We start from the raw sequence: 18,924 nt of genomic DNA on the forward strand, positions 1-18,924 counted from the left end.
GAAACTTGAAGACTCAAAGTGGGTCTCATAGAAGAGGTTGAAATGGAGAGTTGAAAGTTTTTGGGTTGATTTCTCCTAGTTAAGAAGGGCAAGAATCCAAAAATTGGAAAGATTTGGAGTATTTCGGTGTTCTTGATCTGTTGGTGAATCTGATTTTTGTGTTTGAAGACTTGTGTTCTTGGATGTTCATATGTTCAAGAAAATGTTCATGAACTATTATTTCTAAAGTCTCCAATCGTGCCATTAGTTTAGGTGTCTTGGGTGATCCATGGTGATATTTGGAAACTAGACATCAAGATGGTCATTTTGGTATATCATTTGAAATGTTTTAAATACTTGTGTTCTTGAGTGTTCATAAATATTTTGTGAATGTTCATGTGTGTTCTTGATAATTTCAGATTTACTAACTTTGTTTGATCTAATTTTGGTGATAAGTTAAGCTTTCAAGGTGTTAGGGAGTGTGAAGCTGTTTTGGAAGTCAAAGGGACTAGTCAAGAGTTGATTCCCAAGGAGTTGGTGCATTGAACCCCTCCAAAATGTGGAGAAGGGGGCTGCACTCATTAGGAGAAGTCAAAAATCATTTTGGGGTGTGTGAAAGGGTGTAGAGGTAAACAAATAGTCAAAACATTAATTGACACAAGTTCCTAAGTCAACTCTTGGGAAGACTAACAGTCACCTTGAGAAAAGAGTGTCCAAGTTCCTAATCACCTTTTAGGAAAACGAGAAGTCAAGTGTGCAAGTCCCTAGTCATCTTTTGGGAAGACGAGAAGCTACATTGAAACTTGTAGTAATTAAATTCCAAGACAAGTTGGTCAAAGGCTATTAAACCATAATGACTCGGCACTGCTCCAGGAAGAAAATGGAGTTTGCCAATCCCAGCTGATAGCTAACCATCCTAGCTGAATACTTTTACTTGCAAAACAATATGGGACTGTGTGGCATGAACACAGCGCCCCCAGGCAAAGGGACGTCAGTAAGAACAATGTACCGAGTATGTAAGGCATAAGAGCATCAAGTACAGATGAATCATGAAAACCAGTCTCAATAGTTGAATGCATCTGTGGCTAACATCTGAGAATATCTGCATAATTCTACATGACTGAAACTGACTTTGTGGCTTATGATAGGCATAGGTTATAATATAACTGATAGTGTTATGGAACGTACAGCCCGATCCATATATAATATAATAGTGCTGAGGAACGTACGACCCGATCTATATATAATATAATAGTGCCGAGGAACGTACGGCCCGATCCATATATAATATAATAGTGCCGAGGAACGTACGGTCCGATCCATATATAATATAATAGTGTCGAGGAACGTACGGCCCGATCCATATATAATATAATTGTGTCGAGGAACGTACGGCCCGATCCATATATAATATAATAGTGCCAAGGAACGTACGGCCCGATCCATATATAATATAATATATATATATATATATATATATATATATGCATGTAAAACTCGGAAAAGAATACTTTGAACTCCTCTGGTGACATAAGAAGCTAGTATGATAAGTCTATGGGAGTTATGGACATAAAACATAGGAGGCCAAGGATACAAATATCTCTACACTATCTAAGAATAGAGTCTTTGGAACTCGCTTGCTCATTGTGTTCGTTCATATCATAAGGATCATGCCAAAATAAAAGAAAGGGATAGCCTTAACATACCTTGCCAATGAAGCTACATACGTTTCCCGAGTCCTTAGACACCAAATTCCTTCCTTGGATTCTTCCTAGCTAACGACGGTTCAGCGTGTTCAAAAATGACCCCAAGAAGATTAATCTCCGTTTAAACATAACAGTTAGAGGTCAGATGGCTAATTGGTTCGGAAATTGTTGAAAAAGTTTATAGCTTGAAGTAAAGATTTTTTTTTCTTTGGAAAGCTTCCCCTCCTCGTAATTCTGATGGGAGCCAAAATATATAAAGATGGATTTGCTGGTTTGAAATCAACACGAGTTTTAAAGTCGGCAAAATGGTTCATTTTTCTAAAATAAGTTAGGCAGCTACCATGAAACTTGTTATTGAAGTATTCTATTTAAAATAAGTATTCATAATTGGTAGCTGGTCGAAGAACTTAAACACATATATATAATTTAAACGCATCCGAAAAGTAATAATGATAATAATTAGCTCAAATCATATTTATCAAGTTTTTATTAAAAGTTTTCACTTGAAAGAAAATATGTACCATGTAAAGGCAACATATAACGGTTTCAAAATTTGTCAAAGTTACGGGGTCTGACATCTACGTCGTTATTTTTCTCCATGATTGAACATAGACACTTGGTCACTTCTTGAATAAAAATATGTTACCCTCTCCTGATAAAATGAAAAGTTGAAAGTCATAATTTTTATGAATTCACTATCCTACTTCCCAAAAATAGAATCTGAAAGTTTTAGTGTACATCAGGAATTATGTCCACTGAACAGAGCACAATCCCTATAAGTAAGGTTTGGGTCTACTCGCATACGTTGGACGGTTCAAATCTAAATTCGAAAGTACGAGGTGTAACAATATGAGTTAGCTATGTGGCTCACCTAGATGTGATTATGAGGATATGTTAAGAGGTGCTCCGTAAGTTAGCTTTGGGTGCCCGTCATGGCCCTCTGGTTGGGTCGTGACAAAAGTGGTATCAGAGCAGTTCGTCCTAGGGTGTGTCTACGAGCCGTGTCTAGTAGAGTCTTGCCTATGGGTGTGAAGCGCGCCACACTTATAAACAGGAGGCTGCGGGCATTTTGGAATTATTGACCTTTTTCTTCATCATAGATAGTGTGATAGAGCTATGATATAAGGATTTCTCTTTTTCTTAATCGTGTGTTGTGTTTTCAGTGATGCCTGTAAAGATAAAAGCTACGGCAGCCCAAAAGGTCAAGACAGTGGCAGGTAAGAAAACCGAGCGGGTACCGCCGACAGATATAGAGGAGGGTGAATCTCATAATGAGGTTCCATCTCGGTCCTCTCACTCACCGCCTGCTTCAGAGGAGCATGAAGGAGCCTCAACTCTAGCTCCAGCACCCCCAGTTTCTCCACCAGATGCCTCAGGCCAAGAGGTGAAAGAGTCCATCCATTTGTTGACTCAGTTAGTCGCCGCTCAGGCCCAGCGGTAAGGTACAGGTCATGGTGATAGGGCTGTTAGTGCCAGAGCCCGCGATTTTATTAGTTTGAACCCTCCCGAATTCTTTGGATCAAAATTGGATGAGAATCTGCAGAGCTTCATAGACGGAATGTTGATAACATTGCGGTTAATGCATGCTTCAGATGTTGAGTCGGTAGAGTTGGCCTCCTACAGATTACGGGATGTTGTGGCTCATTGGTATACGGTTTGGATGTCTTCTAGAGGAGTCAATGCACCTCCACCAGTATGGCAGGAGTTTGTAGATGCTTTTCTCTGACATTATTTACCGCCAGAGGTTTGACGGGCCAGAGCTGATAGGTTCTTGAATTTTAGATAGGGGAATATGAGTGCCCTAGAGTATAGCCTCCGCTTTAATTCTCTGGCGAGGTATGCTCCAACCATGGTAGCCTATATGGGAGACCACGTGCACCAGTTTATGAATGTCCTAGGGCCACATTTGATGGATGAGTGTTTGACGGCTTCACTTCAGGATGGTATGGCTATTTCTCGTATCCAGGCCTATGCCCAGAATTTAGAGGAGCGGCAGCAACAGTGAGGGAATGAGCGTGAGTATGATAGGGGCTATAGTAAGAGGGCTAGATCCTCAGGTCTTGTTAGTGAGTTTAAAGAAGGTTAGAGGCAGCAGTATTCTCGGCACTTAGGCCATGTAGTTACTAGTGCTTTTCCACTATTTGCGGGCCAAAAATTTTATTGCCTTATTCGCTTCGGACAGGGTCAGAGTTTCAGTGCTTCGGGTTCTCAGTATAGGGGTGATTCAGGCCAGATAAAACCACCTCCACCACGATGTACTCAGTGTGGTAAGCTACATTAGGGACAGTGCCGATTAGGTTCAGATGTTCGCTATGCCTGCGGTCAGCCAGGCCATATGATGAGCGACTACCCATCGAGAGGTAGTAGAGGTACGGTTCAGCCCACAGGGTCAGCAGTTGGTTCCTCATCGTCTATATGCCCTCTGGGCAAGGCTCATAGACACTAGTAGGTCATGGTAGGGGCAGAGGAGGAGCACCCAGTTCAAGTGGTCCTCAGCACCATATTTATGCACTGGCTAGGCGACAAGATCTAGAGTCCTCCCCCGATGTTATCACATGTATATTATCGGTATCCTCTCATGATATGTATACATTGATTGATCCAGGTTCTACATTGTCATATATTACTCCTTATATTTCTAGTCGTATTGGGGTGAAACCTGAGCCAATTAAGCCTTTTGAAGTGTCCACACCCGTCGGTAACCCAGTGATAGCTAGTCGGGTATATAGAAATTGTGTGGTTGTGATTTGTGATCGTACTATGGCTAATCTAAATGAGCTGAAAATGGTAGATTTTGATGTCATTATGGGTATGGATTGGTTGGCTTCTTGTTATGCCAATGTTGATTGTAGAACAAAAATGGTTCGTTTTCGGTTTCCGAAGGAACCAGTTTTGGAGTGGAAGGGAAATACAGCGTCTCCGAGAGGTAGGTTTATTTCCTATCTCAAGGCAAGGAAGATGATTGCTAAAGGTTACATTTATCATTTAGTTCCGGTTCAAGATATAGAGGTAAGGTCGCCAACTCTTAAATCTGTCCCTGTAGTGAATGAGTTTCCAGACGTGTTTCCGGATGAGCTTCCAGGCCTTCCACCAGAGCGAGAGATTTATTTTGCTATTGATGTGCTACCGGATACTAAGCCCATATCTATTCCCCCTTATAGAATGGCTCTTACGGAGTTGAAAGAGTTGAAGGACCAATTGAAGGACTTGCTTGAGAAAGGCTTTATTAGGCCTAGTTCGTCGCCGTGGGGAGCACCTGTATTGTTTGTGAGAAAGAAAGATATCTCCCTGCGAATGTGTATTGATTACAGGCAGCTGAATAAGGTGACGATCAAGAATAAACATCCGCTTCCAAGGATTGATGATTTATTCGATAAATTGCAGGGTGCCAAATGGTTCTCAAAAATAGATTTAAGATTCGGGTATCGTCATGTGAGAGATAGGGAAAAGGATATTCCAAAGACGGCCTTCAGAACTAGATATGGTCATTTCGAGTTTCGGGTAATGTCATTTGGACTAACTAATGCACTGGCGGTGTTCATGTATTTAATGAATAGTTTGTTCAGGCCTTTCGTAGATTCATTTTTGTGATTGTGTTTATCGACGATATCCTAGTATACTCTCGATCCGAGGCAGAATTTAGCTTCATAATGGAAATCAGAGGTTTACCGACCTTACGTCACTCCGATGAATTTAGAAATGTGTTCTTAAGGAATATTTTGTAAGACATGAATAGTATGCTAGTTATGAGATCCCTAACGAGGTATTTAATGCTAGAAGAGAGGCTTATGATGTATCTCAAGATTTGGTTAAGGTTTAGTTAATCGGGAAAAAGTCCTAATGGCCTAGAAATGTGCTTATGAGTCTTATGTAATCATATAGGTGTCAACGGATAAGTAATGATCATGAGAAGAGCATGGAACCTAATAGATAAAGAACGAACTCTAGAAGAATATAAAGAGTACCTATAGGGGATATTTGGATAGGGCTGCACGTTCCGCAGCACATGCATTCATATTTGGATCGGGTTGCATGTTCCACAACGCATGCATTCATATTTACCACTGGTTTACGGCCAGTTGGGCAGTTATGCTATGGCTGGTTGGGCAGTTATTACCACCGAGCTGCGACTGGTTGGGCAGTTACCACTGATCAGTTGGGCAGTTGCACTCTACCATCGAGTGATAATCCGATAGGCAGTTACCACTGTGCTACGGTCGGTCGGGCAGTTAGCACTGATCAATTGGACAGATAGCACCAGGATGATAAGTAGGTCAGAGACATACATGCCAGATTCTTATTGGTAAGTCAGAAGTGCTAGGTTGATTCTTATCCTTCTCCTTTACATTATATCCTTATTATGTTATATTCCTGCCTTACATACTCGGTACATTATTCGTACTGATGTCCCTCTGCTGGGGCCGCTGCGTTTCATGGTCACAGGTCTTGAGATACAGGTTGACGGATCTCTCAGTAGGATATGAGCTCAGCAGGCAGTGTCGCGACACTCCACTTGCTTCGGAGTTGCTCTGCGAGTTAGAATGGTTGCATATGCATTTGCATGTGTATGGCGGGGCCCTATCCCGGCCACATTATGTCATGTACTCCAGTAGAGGCTCGTAGACAGATATGCACAGTTAAATGTCCTGTGGTCATCTCAGTCTATATTCTGTTGTATCATTACTATGGATAGCCTCGCTGGCATGTGTACTTGGGATAAGCTGGATGACGTATTTATATTATCCTTTGGGCTTATGTCCCATACAGATTATGGTATTTATGAGTTAGCATCACTACAAGAAAACTGGCCTTTAACGAAAGGAAATCTGATCTCTAAAAGTCCAAATTTGTCCCCAATGGTAAATAGCGATAGGAAAAAGCTGGTTGCCACTCGTCGTAATAGACTTCGCCACTAAAGGTCAATTACGACGGGCTAAATAATCTGTTCGTTAAAGTTTTTTAAGGACAGCGCATTATCTGGTCCTAAATGCCTTTTGGCGCCTAGCACTTACCTGGTCCTAAATGTCTTTTACGACGACAATACTTGTCCCTATTTGAAGATCTACAAACAGTGATTATATTATTAGGGACCATATTTCTGGTCCATATTTACCTAATGTCCCTCAAGCTTGATTTTATCAAAGCTAATTTTTATTGATTAATATCAATTTGAAACTTTGATATAAAGACGAATATAAAGATAACTCATGCTCTAAAATATATAGTAATTAATCACAAAATCAATGTTTAAAATGGATTATATAAAAAAAATCAAATGCAGTGCTTTCATCTATGCTAAACAAAGAGGTGAAAATGCAGAAAACCGACACCAAATCAATTAAATGTCATAATTGAATCTTCCCCTTCTATGAGAAATAAATCATCAATAGCAAGTCACTAACGGAAACCAAAAACTACTTAGTGTGGTGAACTTTTCAGATAAGTAGATAGCAGGGCCACAACATGACATGGACGAAAATATGTTCCTCAGATAAATCCATATGTATAATCACCAATGCTTGTTACAAAAACATACTTAACAGAATCCGAGATTAGAAGTTAGAGGTGGGGAGAGGCATGAGGTTAATGGGTTGGCTAGCTTGAAAAGCTCTTTAAAAACACTACTGAATAGAGAGTGTAAATAGTATTCATCAATATCCTGTGGCCATGGTTACAACAGAACAACAAGTTCACTCTCTTAATTTATGCGGGGTAAGCATCTATATTTCTTGCAATGAACATAGTAGAAAATGAACCAGAAGTTATCAGGAGTTTGCATAACCTGAAACTAAGAAAAGAGGCGATACTAAAATATTGGATATCTAACAGCCACATTTGGGGAATCCTTGAAAAAAACAAGCACCAACAAATTAAATGCATACCAAAAAAATTCAACACCACATTTATGCAAATTAACAAAATAATTTAAATTTACGGGAAATTTGTTACTTACTATGTTCAGGCGGGGTCAAAGCTGGACATTGGAGTGTTAAGCTAATATAATTGCTTTGGATTTCTTAAATTTGTCCATCTCAGCTTCTAAGGTCGACAAGCGATCCTTTAAGTATTTGTTTTCCTCGCGACACAAGCGTAGATCGGACGATAATTTAGCCTTTGAAGAAGCGCCACCTTTCATGTATAGTAATTGACGAAAGAAAGCAACTCTCACAATAATAATTATGGATAAACGATAATAGTTATGGACAAACAAATTAAGACTCTTAAATTAGGAGAATGGAAGAATGCTGATTGAATTTTCCACTACTCAAACATGTAAGGTGTCACAACCCGACTAGGGGCCATGACGGGTACCCGAGGCTAACCACAAAGCACCACTCATTCAATTACTCATCATACTCAAATCATAAGAAAATCATTTTTCATTTGGAAACATAATTACTTTTATATACATAAGCCCTTCGGCTATCAAAATAATAATATAGATACAATAGTAACTTCGTGAGACCATACTACCCACACATGCGTATCTACGAGCCTTTACTAGTGTACTAGACATATGGACGGGACAAGACCCCGTCGTGCCCAAAATACATGTACATATATCTATACACAAAAGAATAAACCAAATAGCACCTCCGAAACAATGGAGTGCTCTCAAGTCAGCTAACAGCTCCTACGAGTCTGGATCACCTCCCTGTCTACCTGCCGGCATGAACACAGCGTCCAAAGAAAACGGACGTCAGTACGAACATTGTACTGAGTATGTAAGGCATGAATGAAATGAACACAATAGAAAATCATAAGACATAGGATGAAGATATAACCTGCGTGACTTTTATGGGTGAATACATTTCATACATATATATATATATATATATATATATATATATATATATATATATATATAATCATAGTACATGTATCATCATAGCGCATACATCATCGTGTCATATAAGTCATCATCGTTAACCCGCGTCCGGGTAACCATCATGTGCCGCCCACTAGTGGTGATCATGCCCGGCCTTCTAGGCTCGGTGTAAACATAGCAACCCGCCTTAGCGGTGACATGCCCGGCCATTTAGGCGCGGTGGAATCGTATGCAGCCCGCCTTAGCGGTGACATGCCCGACCAACTGGGCACGGTGGAATTGTATCGTCACATAAGCCATCATAACTCATCGTTATTACACATCTCATAGGCATATCATAATCTTATCATAACTTAACATCATTATACATTTATCATCAACACATACATTAGAACTTGAAGGCAACTATGGCTATGTCGGGGTGACATAAGGTCGTGAACTCCCGATTATATTATGGAGTAATCATCAACATCGTATCTCACCTTGAAGGAACTAACATTTTAAGGTGAGTGTACACAAGGAAACACATCAATGGAACCATACCTAGAATCATTTGCTTCATGGACATCTTACTTTACTCTAGTATTCTTTATACTTAAACTCATCATCATCATTATCTGGCTTGTCGTATCTCTTCTTTTTATCTCATACATATATAGCTGACTACAGTCATGGACTCATAATTCCTCTATTTAGGAAGATTATGGAAAATATAGAAAATTGATGTCATAGGAGTCATGCCTTAGAAATAAGGGACTAGCCTTACATACCTCTTTCGTTTAACAGTTTTATCACTTGATCGTTCTCCTTCGATGCTCGCGTTTCTACCATCAAGAGGATTCGCATCAACATTAGTTAATCGATTATATGAACGTGCTACTATTGCTAGAGAAAATTGGGCAGCATTTCCTTTGTTTCTACTACTTTATCCATATCATATATCAACTCCCAAACATCCATAACAATATTCACAATATAGTAGGCAACAATCATCATTCATCTATATTATCCGCATTTCACAATTTCACTTCAATTTCTCTATAATTGTGGTCATAGTTCATTATTGCATTTTCTCACATATAATACTTATTCCATGTTCTAAATGTCGTTCATAACATACTTACAATCACAACATATCGATAATCATGACTCAATCCAAGCCTTTACCCAATAATGACACTATTCCCACATTTATGACCCATTTTCTATATCTTTCTACAATCCAAGTGTTTTAGCTTTCAACACCTTAAACAACAAGGAATGATCATAAAACTCACCTTAGATAATGGAAGAATAAGCCTTGAGTGGGAATTCTCTTCTTGCACCAAAAACCCTAGTCCACTTCCCTTGGGATTTCTTGGCTTAGATGAACTTTGATATGATTCATACACTTGATTTTGTGGGTTTGATGAAGTTGATCATAGATTTCTCTTGGGTTCTTGTGGTTGAAGAGTGGAGATAATTCTATAGTGTTCTTGAAGTGTGGAGAGTGGAAATGAAATGAATTAATGAGAGAGAGAGTCCTTATATTAACTTAAAATTCTGTCCTGACATGAACATACGGACCAACATACGGTCCGTATATTTTATACTGACCGTATGTCTGGACCGTATGTTTGGTCCAGTGAAGACCCTCATTCTGGGCAGAACATACGGTCGGACATACGGTCTGTATGTTTTATACGACCAGTATGTTTGGCCGTATAATGCCCAACTTTTCGATGTTTGTTCTCGTTGACTCGTTTGATCTCCAATCCTTATGGAACCTTCTTAACACTTGTTTAACACCTCATTACCAACCTAAGGGACGTTATAACTCTTCTCCAAAACATCCTTAAGCCATCATTAACTCATTACTCGTAAATCATCTTCTGATACATAGCATATACCTTGCCTTTCTTGGCAACTTCCGTCTCCTACCTCGAATGTCTTTGAAACCTCAATTAGAGTCATCAAATGTTATTTCTTACTTATCAAAACATCGTATACGTCGTGCCCTTCGTTAGTCTATTCGTTGTACGTTAAAGGGAAATTTCCGAAGTGTAACATAAGGATCCTGAAAAATTGGATCGATTACATTTATAGAACACTTTTATATCACTAAAACAATTACCAGATTTTACTGTCATAAAATTCATTATTTCCATCAATCTTCAGATAAATTCATTACTTAATCCTAAGAATGTTACTTTATGCACATATGCACAACCCATAAAAAAAGGAGTGCATTTTGATATCTAAAAGAGGTTGTTGATGCTCTCTAGTAAGAGGAAGGAGATCAGTTCAATAAGTTCTTCTTACTTTACTCTTGCTAGACCAAGAGAGAAGAAATATTCCTACCCTCACTTCCTTAATATTCTCTCAGTAGAATACTAGATGGGCATGGCCTGTGCTCAACACTAATGCTCTGTCACTTTCACTATGGAATTATTATTCTATAATTAACTGGAAGTTGATTCGTTCATCATTCATAAAATTTATTGGAAGTCATTCTTCAAACTTCTACCACTGTAATAAACAAAGATAATTAGAATTATAGACGGAATGAAATAGGCTCCTATATGTATTTAATAGCATTAACCTTTATTATTCTGGCATTAAGTATATCAAAATAGCGACCGAACCATAAAATCAAACACTGATCCACATTGAAATCAAAGTAGATTAGATAACCATTACTAGAACACTACTATGTACATATATGCATATTAAGGGCATGGATGCATAATATGTCATTTTTATGTATGATAAGCACAAGAGATGACACAACTACATTCTACGTCCCTAGCGCTATTTAGCTCAATCATACTTGAATACTATAAACACTACAGTTATATAATAAAAAAAATACTTAGGAAGTATTTGCATTTTCAAGCACATCACTCAGCATGCTTAATTCATCATTTGCTATGAGTACCAGCTTAATCCCCAGCTTGATAGTGAGAGCTTTGCACTTCCAAAACAGCAGAGTGGGAGAAGGTTGTTGTACCTTCAAAAAGCAAACAAATACCAATAGTTGTAATACATATTGTGCAATAACTGTTAGAATAAATCATAGATATCCTAAGAGGCGCATGACCTAAATCATAGATTATCCTAAGAGGTGCATGACCTTAACGTACTAAACCAACCAAAAGTAATAGAAAAATTCAAACCGTTCCTGCACCTGTCCCCAATGGAAGAATGAGTGATTTGTTCCCCTTCGTATCATGGTCAATGTTACACCCCGTAGTTTCGTCGTGGAAATTTATAAGTGTTGGACGTTCTAAGTATGGATACTGGAGCTCCCTTCAAGGATATATGATATTATGCGAACTAATCCTATGGCCATGATGGTTTACGATCATATAATAAGCTATGAGAAACTCCGGGACCAAGCAAATCGAAGAAAATAAGTTTGTCGAAAATTTGGAAAAAGTTGACAGAATTTTGGGTCGACTTTGGAGGGGTATATCTCCTAGTATATTAAAAGTCTTAAGGTATTTCAAAATCCTAAAATGAAGTTAGTTGAGTCTAGTTTCCAACGCAACAAACCGCTAGTCGATCCGATATCGGAGTAGAGAATTATGGACGATACAAGTTCAGCTGACAGAACAGAAACGCGTGCTACAGTAACCGACTTGCTACAACTCTGCTACAGTAAAATGCTACAGTGACCCGACCCAATTTGACCCCTATAAAAAGGGTAATAACCCTCTTTTATCATCAGATTTTCCTAGAAAACTCCAGAAATTAGAAGAGAGAAAGTGAGGGAATCAAAAGTGAACAATTTTCAAGTAGCGGAGTAGTAGTTTAGGTTCGGGTAACGCATGGTTGTGATTCTAGTGTTGTTTTGCGGTGGATTTTAGCGTGGATATTGAGGATGTTGCTGTCTTAACAAGAAAAAAGGTATGAATCTTTCTCTTTTGGTATTATTTAAGGCTTATTTACGGAGATAAAGTCGTTAAATAATTGTGTAGTAAGTTGGTTAGTTATGGAAGTTGGAAAACAGCGTGTGGGCTGTTTTATGGTACACATTGGTGTTGGAAATGATGTGATTAATGTTGGTATTGATGTTGTTGTTGTTGGTTGCTGAATTACTATTTTGGGTTAGGCATATAAACAGGGGGGATGCTGCCGAAATTTCGGCAGATTCTAGAAAGATTTATTTGAAGGACTAAGACAAGCGTTGAGTAGTTAAAGTGAAAGCGACCAAAAAGTTATGTTAAGGCTAAACCCTTTCTTTCTAAAGGCATGATTCTTTCGTTATAAACCTTTGTGCCATATCCATAATATCCTTGTGTCACGACCCGGCTAGGGGCCACGACGAACACCCGGTGCTACCCCACCCGAGCACCCCCTTATCGTACATAACATAACATCTAGGTGAACCATAAGTCAATTCGTGCTTTCCTTATCGTTAATCATATTGATCCCATTAGACGACCATCGTCATTTAACATATCATAGGCATCTGTGCCATCGTAAGTACAAGGCGGACGAGGCCAACAAAAGATATACAAAACATGGGCCGACATGGCCGAACATCTCTACCCACATACACCTGACTACGAGCCTCTAAGAGTATGACATATCGTATGAGCGGGACAGGACCCCGCTATGCCCATAATTATATACACAAAAGAATAAGTACCCACAAGCTACGGCTCCGAAAGAAATGGAGTTCTGCTATGCAATCTCTGAATAAACCGCTATGGATCAAGTCTGTCTCCCTGTGCACCTGCGGGCATGACGCAGCGTCCACAAACAAAAGGACGTCAGTACGAAGAATGTACTGAGTATGTAAAGCATGATCAACATCAATATAGAAGCATAATAGATATCATATGAAATAGCATAGGAGGGGAGACAGTAATATCATCATTATCATGTCGCTTACTTGCTTACATCGTCGTTCATATCCTATAATAATACTCGTACCATACTTGTGCTCATATTCGTATACATGTCCTTATTCGTATTCTTATACATAGCCTTATCACATTCATATTCATATTCATATTATATACATAGTCATTTCATATACATAGCATTTACATAGCATACCCGACCTCATAGGATCGGTGTCTTATACATGCTTGGCCAACCAAGGCTCAAGGTCATACATACCTGGCCCTACCAAGGCATCAGGGTTATCCGTACCATCTGCAGAGGTGGGCGCGCGTTTCGTAATCGTATACATACTTTATACATAGTCATATACATATAGTCTTGCCCGGCATCATAAGCTCGGGGTCTTATTATAGCCCTTCATGGCATACATATACATATATCATAGCTCGTAAGCATCTCTAATCTCATTTTACTCTCATCATCATTACTATCCTCATAGATATCGGAGTAGAGAATTATGGACGATACAAGTTCAGCTGACAGAACAGAAACGCGTGCTACAGTAACCGACTTGCTACAACTCTGCTACAGTAAAATGCTACAGTGACCCGACCCAATTTGACCCCTATAAAAAGGGTAATAACCCTCTTTTATCATCAGATTTTCCTAGAAAACTCCAGAAATTAGAAGAGAGAAAGTGAGGGAATCAAAAGTGAACAATTTTCAAGTAGCGGAGTAGTAGTTTAGGTCCGGGTAACGCATGGTTGTGATTCTAGTGTTGTTTTGCGGTGGATTTTAGCGTGGACATTGAGGCTGTTGCTGTCTTAACAAGAAAAAAGGTATGAATCTTTCTCTTTTGGTATTATTTAAGGCTTATTTACGGAGATAAAGTCGTTAAATAATTGTGTAGTAAGTTGGTTAGTTATGGAAGTTGGAAAACAGCGTGTGGGCTGTTTTATGGTACACATTGGTGTTGGAAATGATGTGATTAATGTTGGTATTGATGTTGTTGTTGTTGGTTGCTGAATTACTATTTTGGGCTAGGCATATAAACAGGGGGGATGCTGCCGAAATTTCGGCAGATTCTAGAAAGATTTATTTGAAGGACTAAGACAAGCGTTGAGTAGTTAAAGTGAAAGCGACCAAAAAGTTATGTTAAGGCTAAACCCTTTCTTTCTAAAGGCATGATTCTTTCGTTATAAACCTTTGTGCCATATCCATAATATCCTTGTGTCACGACCCGGCTAGGGGCCGCGACGAGCACCCGGTGCTACCCCACCCGAGCACCCCCTTATCGTACATAACATAACATCTAGGTGAACCATAAGTCAATTCGTGCTTTCCTTATCGTTAATCATATTGATCCCATTAGATGACCATCGTCATTTAACATATCATAGGCATCTGTGCCATCGTAAGTACAAGGCCGACGAGGCCAACAAAAGATATACAAAACATGGGCCGACATGGCCGAGCATCTCTACCCACATACACCTGACTACGAGCCTCTAAGAGTATGACATATCGTATGAGCGGGACAGGACCCCGCTATGCCCATAATTATATACACAAAAGAATAAGTACCCACAAGCTACGACTCCGAAAGAAATGGAGTTCTGCTATGCAATCTCTGAATAAACCGCTATGGATCAAGTCTGTCTCCCTGTGCACCTGCGGGCATGACGCAGCGTCCACAAACAAAAGGACGTCAGTACGAAGAATGTACTGAGTATGTAAAGCATGATCAACATCAATATAGAAGCATAATAGATATCATATGAAATAGCATAGCAGGGGAGACAGTAATATCATCATTATCATGTCGCTTACTTGCTTACATCGTCGTTCATATCCTATAATAATACTCGTACCATACTTGTGCTCATATTCGTATACATGTCCTTATTCGTATTCTTATACATAGCCTTATCACATTCATATTCATATTCATATTATATACATAGTCATTTCATATACATAGCATTTACATAGCATACCCGACCTCATAGGATCGGTGTCTTATACATGCTTGGCCAACCAAGGCTCAAGGTCATACATACCTGGCCCTACCAAGGCATCAGGGTTATCCGTACCATCTGCAGAGGTGGGCGCGCGTTTCGTAATCGTATACATACTTTATACATAGTCATATACATATAGTCTTGCCCGGCATCATAAGCTCGGGGTCTTATTATAGCCCTTCATGGCATACATATACATATATCATAGCTCGTAAGCATCTCTAATCTCATTTTACTCTCATCATCATTACTATCCTCATAGATATCGGAGTAGAGAATTATGGACGATACAAGTTCAGCTGACAGAACAGAAACGCGTGCTACAGTAACCGACTTGCTACAACTCTGCTACAGTAAAATGCTACAGTGACCCGACCCAATTTGACCCCTATAAAAAGGGTAATAACCCTCTTTTATCATCAGATTTTCCTAGAAAACTCCAGAAATTAGAAGAGAGAAAGTGAGGGAATCAAAAGTGAACAATTTTCAAGTAGCGGAGTAGTAGTTTCGGTCCGGGTAACGCATGGTTGTGATTCTAGTGTTGTTTTGCGGTGGATTTTAGCGTGGATATTGAGGCTGTTGCTGTCTTAACAAGAAAAAAGGTATGAATCTTTCTCTTTTTGTATTATTTAAGGCTTATTTACGGAGATAAAGTCGTTAAATAATTGTGTAGTAAGTTGGTTAGTTATGGAAGTTGGAAAACAGCGTGTGGGCTGTTTTATGGTACACATTGGTGTTGGAAATGATGTGATTAATGTTGGTATTGATGTTGTTGTTGTTGGTTGCTGAATTACTATTTTGGGCTAGGCATATAAACAGGGGGGATGCTGCCGAAATTTCGGCAGATTCTAGAAAGATTTATTTGAAGGACTAAGACAAGCGTTGAGTAGTTAAAGTGAAAGCGACCAAAAAGTTATGTTAAGGCTAAACCCTTTCTTTCTAAAGGAATGATTCTTTCGTTATAAACCTTTGTGCCATATCCATAATATCCTTGTGTCACGACCCGGCTAGGGGCCGCGACGAGCACCCGGTGCTACCCCACCCGAGCACCCCCTTATCGTACATAACATAACATCTAGGTGAACCATAAGTTAATTCGTGCTTTCCTTATCGTTAATCATATTGATCCCATTAGACGACCATCGTCATTTAACATATCATAGGCATCTGTGCCATCGTAAGTACAAGGCCGACGAGGCCAACAAAAGATATACAAAACATGGGCCGACATGGCCGAGCATCTCTACCCACATACACCTGACTACGAGCCTCTAAGAGTATGATATATCGTATGAGCGGGACAGGACCCCGCTATGCCCATAATTATATACACAAAAGAATAAGTACCCACAAGCTACGGCTCCGAAAGAAATGGAGTTCTGCTATGCAATCTCTGAATAAACCGCTATGGATCAAGTCTGTCTCCCTGTGCACCTGCGGGCATGACGCAGCGTCCACAAACAAAAGGACGTCAGTACGAAGAATGTACTGAGTATGTAAAGCATGATCAACATCAATATAGAAGCATAATAGATATCATATGAAATAGCATAGCAGGGGAGACAGTAATATCATCATTATCATGTCGCTTACTTGCTTACATCGTCGTTCATATCCTATAATAATACTCGTACCATACTTGTGCTCATATTCGTATACATGTCCTTATTCGTATTCTTATACATAGCCTTATCACATTCATATTCATATTCATATTATATACATAGTCATTTCATATACATAGCATTTACATAGCATACCCGACCTCATAGGATCGGTGTCTTATACATGTTTGGCCAACCAAGGCTCAAGGTCATACATACCTGGCCCTACCAAGGCATCAGGGTTATCCGTACCATCTGCAGAGGTGGGCGCGCGTTTCGTAATCGTATACATACTTTATACATAGTCATATACATATAGTCTTGCCCGGCATCATAAGCTCGGGGTCTTATTATAGCCCTTCATGGCATACATATACATATATCATAGCTCGTAAGCATCTCTAATCTCATTTTACTCTCATCATCATTACTATCCTCATAGATATCGGAGTAGAGAATTATGGACGATACAAGTTCAGCTGACAGAACAGAAACGCGTGCTACAGTAACCGACTTGCTACAACTCTGCTACAGTAAAATGCTACAGTGACCCGACCCAATTTGACCCCTATAAAAAGGGTAATAACCCTCTTTTATCATCAGATTTTCCTAGAAAACTCCAGAAATTAGAAGAGAGAAAGTGAGGGAATCAAAAGTGAACAATTTTCAAGTAGCGGAGTAGTAGTTTAGGTCCGGGTAACGCATGGTTGTGATTCTAGTGTTGTTTTGCGGTGGATTTTAGCGTGGATATTGAGGATGTTGCTGTCTTAACAAGAAAAAAGGTATGAATCTTTCTCTTTTGGTATTATTTAAGGCTTATTTATGGAGATAAAGTCGTTAAATAATTGTGTAGTAAGTTGGTTAGTTATGGAAGTTGGAAAACAGCGTGTGGGCTGTTTTATGGTACACATTGGTGATGGAAATGATGTGATTAATGTTGGTATTGATGTTGTTGTTGTTGGTTGCTGAATTACTATTTTGGGCTAGGCATATAAACAGGGGGGATGCTGCCGAAATTTCGGCAGATTCTAGAAAGATTTATTTGAAGGACTAAGACAAGCGTTGAGTAGTTAAAGTGAAAGCGACCAAAAAGTTATGTTAAGGCTAAACCCTTTCTTTCTAAAGGCATTATTCTTTTCATTATAAACCTTTGTGCCATATCCATAATATCCTTGTGTCACGACCCGGCTAGGGGCCGCGACACGCACCCGGTGCTACCCCACCCGAGCACCCCCTTATCGTACATAACATAACATCTAGGTGAACCATAAGTCAATTCGTGCTTTCCTTATCGTTAATCATATTGATCCCATTAGACGACCATCGTCATTTAACATATCATAGGCATCTGTGCCATGGTAAGTACAAGGCCGACGAGGCCAACAAAAGATATACAAAACATGGGCCGACATGGCCGAACATCTCTACCCACATACACCTGACTACGAGCCTCTAAGAGTATGACATATCGTATGAGCGGGACAGGACCCCGCTATGCCCATAATTATATACACAAAAGAATAAGTACCCACAAGCTACGGCTCCGAAAGAAATGGAGTTCTGCTATGCAATCTCTGAATAAACCGCTATGGATCAAGTCTGTCTCCCTGTGCACCTGCGGGCATGACGCAGCGTCCACAAACAAAAGGACGTCAGTACGAAGAATGTACTGAGTATGTAAAGCTTGATCAACATCAATATAGAAGCATAATAGATATCATATGAAATAGCATAGCAGGGGAGACAGTAATATCATCATTATCATGTCGCTTACTTGCTTACATCGTCGTTCATATCCTATAATAATACTCGTACCATACTTGTGCTCATATTCGTATAAATGTCCTTATTCGTATTCTTATACATAGCCTTATCACATTCATATTCATATTCATATTATATACATAGTCATTTCATATACATAGCATTTACATTGCATACCCGACCTCATA

Source organism: Lycium barbarum, chromosome 1, assembly GCF_019175385.1.
Source record: "Lycium barbarum isolate Lr01 chromosome 1, ASM1917538v2, whole genome shotgun sequence".
In the NCBI taxonomy this organism is placed as follows: domain Eukaryota; kingdom Viridiplantae; phylum Streptophyta; class Magnoliopsida; order Solanales; family Solanaceae; genus Lycium; species Lycium barbarum.